Below are 7,500 nucleotides of genomic sequence, written 5' to 3'. Positions count from 1 at the left end.
GTTTTGGCCCGTTTTTGGGCTGTTTTGGCCTGTTTTTGGTCCGTTCTTGCGTGGCACGGCGACCGTCGTGAGCGGAGCAAAACGTCAGCCATCTCAGCACCCTGGAACCCCCCGGGTGGCACAGGGCTGGATGGGGCTTTCGTATAGCAGGGACGGTGCTGCCTCTCGCTTCGCTCGCTGTTCGCCGCTCACCGCTCGCTCGCTCAGCCAAAAATGGCCAGTTTTGGCCCGTTTTTGGGCTGTTTTGGCCTGTTTTTGGTCCGTTCTTGCATGGCGCGGTGACCGTCGTGAGCGGAGCAAAACGTCAGCCATCTCAGCACCCTGGAACCCCCCGGGTGGCACAGGGCTGGATGGGGCTTTCGTATAGCAGGGACGGTGCTGCCTCACGCTTCGCTCGCTGTTCGCCGCTCGCCGCTCGCTCGCGCAGCCAAAAATGACCAGTTTTGGCCCGTTTTTGGGCTGTTTTGGCCTGTTTATGGTCCGTTCTTGCGTGGTGCGGTGACCGTCGTGAGCGGAGCAAAACGTCAGCCATCTCAGCACCCTGGAACCCCCCGGGTGGCACAGGGCTGGATGGGGCTTTCGTATATAGCAGGGACGGTGCTGCCTCTCGCTTCGCTCGCTGTCCGCCGCTCGCCGCTCGCTCGCGCAGCCAAAAATGGCCAGTTTTGGCCCGTTTTTGGGCCGTTTTGGCCAGTTTTTGGCCTGTTCTTGCATTGCGCGGTGACCGTCGAGAGCGGAGCAAAACGTCAGCCATCTCAGCACCCTGGAACCCCCCGGGTGGCACAGGGCTGGATGGGGCTTTCGTATAGCAGGGACGGTGCTGCCTCTCGCTTCGCTCGCTGTCCGCCGCTCGCCGCTCGCTCGTGCAGCCAAAAATGGCCAGTTTTGGCCCGTTTTTGGGCCGTTTTGGCCAGTTTTTGGCCTGTTCTTGCATTGCGCGGTGACCGTCGAGAGCGGAGCAAAACGTCAGCCATCTCAGCACCCTGGAACCCCCCGGGTGGCACAGGGCTGGATGGGGCTTTCGTATAGCAGGGACGGTGCTGCCTCTCGCTTCGCTCGCTGTCCGCCGCTCGCCGCTCGCTCGTGCAGCCAAAAATGGCCAGTTTTGGCCCGTTTTTGGGCCGTTTTGGCCAGTTTTTGGCCTGTTCTTGCATTGCGCGGTGACCGTCGAGAGCGGAGCAAAACGTCAGCCATCTCAGCACCCTGGAACCCCCCGGGTTGTCACGACCTTAGCTGGAAATGCCTAAGGCGTGCGGCACCCTTGCGGCCAAAGACGCGAACTTAGCTTGCGTTGCCTAAGTCGCGAGTCACCCGTGCGGCAAAGACGCGAACTTAGCTTTGCCTTGCCTAAGTCGCGCTTCGCCCTTGCGATCTTGCTCCGCAAGGATCAGCCCACTTTGTAACCTCTCGCAGGTCCCGAAGGACCTGTAAAAGAGAAAGAGAGTTAGATCGAAAGAACGAGCAACGGACACGTCCCGAAGTCTCGCGAAAAGGAAAGCTTTACAAGCAATTCGTCGAACACCTTGTGTGCACAAGAGAAAAGAGGGAGAGGGGGAAAAACAAGGCTTTCAAGGATGAACGAACAGCTGCAAGCCCACAAACAGCCGCTCACCTGGTCCCGGACGCAACACCAAGTTCCCGTAAAGGTCACGTACGAACTTGCGAAAGAGTGTTCAACGCCCGGTATATAACCGAAGCCCCATCCAGCCATGTGCCACCCGGGGGGTTCCTGGGTGCTGAGATGGCTGACATTTTGGTGAGCGGAGGCAGCACTCCGCTCACCTCCCGCGGCACGCGAAAACGAAGCCGTTTTGGGCTGTTTTGGGGCTGTTTTGCTCGGTTCGGTGAGCGATCGCTTTGCAACGCTGCAGCTTGTTCGAACTTACATATTTACAAGCAAAATGACCCAAAACCATGGGAAAACATGCTGTTAAGCAGCTGTACATGCGGGTGTGAGCGACGAACGGTTCGTTGAACGAAGTTGTTGCGGGTGCGCGACGACCGTTCGTGACATTCTCCCCCACTTAAACTGTCGACGCCCTCGTCGACGCTTGTTGGTAGTTGTTGATGACGTCTTCTTCATGTCGCAGGGCGTCTTCAGACTCCCAACTGGCTTCAGTTCGGGGAAGCTTTCGCCACTTCACCAAGTACTCTGTTTGCTCCGCTCCGTTGGGTAGCTTTATCTTGCGATCCGCCAAAATGGTTTCCACTCGCTTCTCGTAGGAGGCTGTGATGGGAGGTAGCCGAGTTGGAACACTTCGAGAAGCATCTTGCGGATCTGAATGGTAGGCCTTTAGGTTGCTGGCGTGAAGAACGTTGTGAATTTTGAACCACGCCGGCAGCTGCAACTTGTAAGAAACATTGCCTACCCTGCTGATAATTGGGAAGGGCCCTTCATACTTACGCACCAATCCTTTGTGGACTCTTTTCCTGAAGAATTGGAGTGATGCTGGTTGGAGCTTTACCAACACCAAATCGCCAACTTTGAACTCCTGTGGTCGCCTTCCCAAGTCTGCCCACTTCTTCATCCGTTTTGCCGCCTTCTCCAAGTAAGCCCGCGCAATATCGGCATTCCGATGCCACTCCTTTGCGAAATGGTAGGCTGATGGACTACTCCCAGTATACCCAATAGCCATAGTGTGCGGAGTCGACGGTTGTTGTCCTGTGATAATTTCGAAGGGGCTCTTGTTGGATGCAGAGCTCCGCTGCAAGTTGTAGGAGAATTGGGCGATGTCCAACAGCTTCACCCAATCTCGTTGATTGGCACTCACATAGTGCCGGAGATACTGCTCTAAGAGCGAATTTATTCTTTCAGTCTGACCATCCGTCTGGGGGTGGAGGCTTGTAGAGAAGTATAACTTTGATCCCAACAATTTGAATAGCTCGGTCCAGAACCGTCCCAGAAACCGAGCGTCTCGATCACTAATGATATTGTGTGGGACTCCCCAATACTTCACTACACCCTTCATCATCAGTCTGGCCGCCTCTTCAGCTGAACAGTGTAGGGGAGCAGCAATGAAAGTTGCATACTTTGAAAACCGATCGACCACCACAAGTATCGATCCAAGTCCCCCTACAGGTGGCAAGCTTGATATGAAGTCTAAGGAAATGCTCTCCCAAGGCCTTTCTGGTACGGGCAACGGCTCCAAAAGTCCCACCGGCTTCCGCTGCTCCACCTTGTCTTGTTGGCAAGTAAGGCATGTTCGAACATACTCCTCCACATCAATCCCCATTTTTGGCCAGTAGAAGGCCCTCTCCACGAGAGCCAACGTTCTGTGAATGCCGGGGTGTCCAGCCCAAAGGGAATCGTGACACTCTTTCAAGAGTTCACGCCTTAGATTGTCCACTCGGGGAACATAAACCCTATTCCCTTTTGTGTAAACAAGTCCCTCCTGGACCCAAAATCGTCGTGCTTTGCCTTCTTTGATGAGCTGCATCAGGATAACTGCCTGGGGATCACTATACAGTCCATCTCTGATTCGGGAAAGGAAGGTTGAGTGTAACTGACTTGCTTGGCCTCTGCCCTCCAGTTGTGCAGCATTCACGCACTCCACCTTCCGACTCAGCGCATCGGCCACGACATTCGCCTTCCCGGGCTTATATTCCATTGCCATATCAAATTCAGCCAGGAAGTCCTGCCACCGTGCTTGCTTTGGGGAGAGCTTCTTCTGAGTTTGGAAATAACTCAAGGCGATGTTGTCTGTCCTCAGCACAAATCGCGACCCAAGGAGGTAGTGTCGCCAAACTCGTAGGCAGTGGATCACCGCTGTCATCTCCTTCTCATGCACTGGATACCGCCTCTCGGTCTCGTTGAGTTTACGGCTCTCGTAGGCCACCGGATGACCTTCTTGCATGAGTACTCCACCAATAGCAAAGTCCGAAGCATCTGTATGGACTTCAAAGGGCTCTCCATAGTTTGGCAATTTGAGCACTGGTTCTTCCAGAACAGCAGCCTTCAGATCTTGGAATGCTATCTCACATTTGTCAGACCACTTCCAAGGCTGCTCCTTCTTCAGCAACTCCGTCAGTGGGGTTGCCCGCTTCGAATATCCAGCAATGAAGCGTCGGTAGTAGTTGACGAAACCAAGGAAGGATCTCAACTCTGGCACCTTCTTTGGAGTTCGCCATTCCGCAACTGCTTGCACCTTCGACTTGTCCATCCGGATGGAGCCATCACCGATTCGGTGCCCCAAGAACAGGATCTCAGTCTGAGCAAAGTAGCATTTCTCCCTTTTTACGAACAAAGTGTTCTCCCTGAGAACCTTGAAAATCGTCCGAAGGTGCTTGACGTGCTCCTCGAGCGTTTGGCTGTAAACGACGATGTCGTCCAAGTAGACGACCACGAACTTATCCAAATACTCCTTGAATAGCTGGTTCATGAGAGTACAGAATGTTGCCGGAGCGTTGGTTAAGCCGAAAGGCATCACCAAGAACTCAAACGCTCCATATCTGGTCACACATGTAGTCTTTGCTTCGTCGCCTTCAGCAATGCGCACCTGCCAATACCCCGACCGAAGGTCGAGTTTTGAGAAATACTTCGCCTTGCCCAATTGGTCGAACAAGTCCGCGATGAGCGGGATGGGATACTTGTTCTTCACTGTTACTTTGTTGAGGGCTCGGTAGTCGACGCATAATCGGAGGCTCCCATCTTGTTTCTTCTGAAAGAGAACTGGAGCTCCGAAAGGTGCTTTTGAGCTGCGGATGAGACCACCGCTTAGCAGTTCACCTAACTGCTTTCTGAGTTCTGCCAACTCTGGCGGGGCCATGCGATAGGGTGGTCTCGCTGGAGGCTTCACTCCTGGCTCCAGCTCAATACTGTGATCCACGCCTCTGCGTGGCGGAAGAGTCTTCGGCAACTCAGGTGGCATAACGTCTTTGAACTCCTTCAGGACGTTGGCCACCACAGCAGGTTCTTGAATGGCTTCTTCATTGAGTGGCTCTAGCTTCATAGCAGCCACGAATGTTAGTTCGCCCTTTCGCACCCCTTTCTTCAATTGTAATGCCGAAATATGTTGGGGCTCCTTGGTTCCTCTCCGAGAGACGGGCACCACACAGGGGTCATCGCCTCCCATCATACATAGGGAATTCAAGAATGGCATCGGCACCAACTTCGCCGCGTGCATAAACTCCATTCCAAGGATCACTTGGAAGTCGTCTAGTGGCACGGCCATCATGTTGGTGGTTCCGCTCCAAGTCCCGATTCTGATGGGAACTCCCTTCGCCAATCCGGAGATTCGCCTGGCCTCCGAGTTCACTGCTTTCATTCGGCTTGGGCTCTTCTCCAATGTCAACCCAAGTCGCTGTGCTTCACGATCGGCTATGAAGTTGTGGGTAGCGCCCGTGTCCACCATTGCACGGGTCGTTTGGCCATTCAGCTTGATGTCCACATACATCAGTTCACTACTTCCTGCTTTTTGTGCCTTCGTCTTCATGTTCTCCCCCACTTGACCCCGCATAGCGTTCAACAAACGCATTGCTCCCATTCGGGGTCCTTGCGACTCTTCATCGTCGCTGCTGGATTCAGAACTGCTTGAGCTAAGGGCAACGGTTTTGCCCTTGTCCGATCGGGGAGGGTGGATGGAAGCTGTCAACGCGTTGAGTGCCTGCTTCTGTGGGCACTCCCTTACCATGTGCGGTCCTCCGCACAAGAAGCATCCTCCAGGTTTTGAGGCCTTGCCTTTTGGGTTCGGCCCTTTGTGGGAGCTCTTCTTCTTCTGTTCGCCCCCGAGCTCCTTCCCTCGAGAATGTTTTTGAGGGCGATTGCTTGAAGATTGTTTCCTTCTCGCTGGGTCTTCAGAGGAAACGAAGTCGGTGAGCCTTTCTGCAGCTGCAATTGCCCCGACCACGTCGGTAACATTCCTTCGATTCAGCTCTTGCTGAGCCCATGGTTTCAGACCATCAAGGAAACTGAACAACTTGTCCTTCTCGGACATGTCCTGTATGTCCAGCATCAGTGCAGAAAACTGCTTTACATAGTCTCGGATGGTGGTACTTTGGCGGAGTTGTCTCAACTTCCTTCTTGCGACGAACTCTGTGTTCTCCGGTAGGAACTGAGTTCTCAACTCCCGCTTCAAGTCTTCCCATGTGTCGACTCGACACCGACCTTGTTGGATTTCCTCCCAACGAGTTCGCCACCAAAGTTTCGCATCTCCGTTCAGATACATTGTTGCTATTGAAACTTTGGTATCTTCAGAATCGGGTCTCGTAGCTCGGAAGTATTGTTCCATGTCGAACAGAAAGTTCTCGAGCTCCTTGGCATCTCTGGCCCCTCCGTATCCATGGGGCTCAGGTGCCCTCAAGTTTTGTGGCGGTGCAACGCGGGTGTTGCCTCCTCCCGCATTTAGCGTTCTTGTGAGCATAGCCACCTTCGCCGTGAGTTCCGCCACAACATCTTGTAAGTGCTGCACGGAGTCCTTGGTGTCATCGGACAGTCGGTCGACTAGGGCCTCGACCTTGTCGATCCTGGACTCCGCTTCCTCTTGCGAGCTCTCTACCCCAACAAGTCTTTGTTGGCCATGGTAGAGTTCCTCCATGCTCGCTTCAAGAACATCCAGGCGGGTTTCCGCCGTCGTGAGTCTCTCCTTATGACTCTTTTTCCCAGTTAGCGCACCAGATTGCGCTTCCTCCGCTCGCGGAGAGTTGCCAACTTCTCGCTCATCCTGTTCGCTGCCGCGATCCTCATGAGCGGCTCCAACAGCATGAGAGCGAGTGTGCACATGCAGCCCACCTGCGGCTGCTTGGGGCAAGGGTCCGGCCTGCCCCGTCTTGCTTGATTCGCCACGATGCTTTGCCATGGCGAAGTTGCGAAGTTCGTTCGCTGTTCGATCGAAGAGCTTGCCCGCTCTGATACCACAGTGTCACGACCTTAGCTGGAAATGCCTAAGGCGTGCGGCACCCTTGCGGCCAAAGACGCGAACTTAGCTTGCGTTGCCTAAGTCGCGAGTCACCCGTGCGGCAAAGACGCGAACTTAGCTTTGCCTTGCCTAAGTCGCGCTTCGCCCTTGCGATCTTGCTCCGCAAGGATCAGCCCACTTTGTAACCTCTCGCAGGTCCCGAAGGACCTGTAAAAGAGAAAGAGAGTTAGATCGAAAGAACGAGCAACGGACACGTCCCGAAGTCTCGCGAAAAGGAAAGCTTTACAAGCAATTCGTCGAACACCTTGTGTGCACAAGAGAAAAGAGGGAGAGGGGGAAAAACAAGGCTTTCAAGGATGAACGAACAGCTGCAAGCCCACAAACAGCCGCTCACCTGGTCCCGGACGCAACACCAAGTTCCCGTAAAGGTCACGTACGAACTTGCGAAAGAGTGTTCAACGCCCGGTATATAACCGAAGCCCCATCCAGCCATGTGCCACCCGGGGGGTTCCTGGGTGCTGAGATGGCTGACATTTTGGTGAGCGGAGGCAGCACTCCGCTCACCTCCCGCGGCACGCGAAAACGAAGCCGTTTTGGGCTGTTTTGGGGCTGTTTTGCTCGGTTCGGTGAGCGATCGCTTTGCAAC

The sequence above is a fragment of the Musa acuminata genome, unplaced genomic scaffold, assembly GCF_036884655.1.
Source record: "Musa acuminata AAA Group cultivar baxijiao unplaced genomic scaffold, Cavendish_Baxijiao_AAA HiC_scaffold_85, whole genome shotgun sequence".
NCBI classification, from domain to species: domain Eukaryota; kingdom Viridiplantae; phylum Streptophyta; class Magnoliopsida; order Zingiberales; family Musaceae; genus Musa; species Musa acuminata.
Note: the sequence above shows the minus strand (reverse complement) of the source record.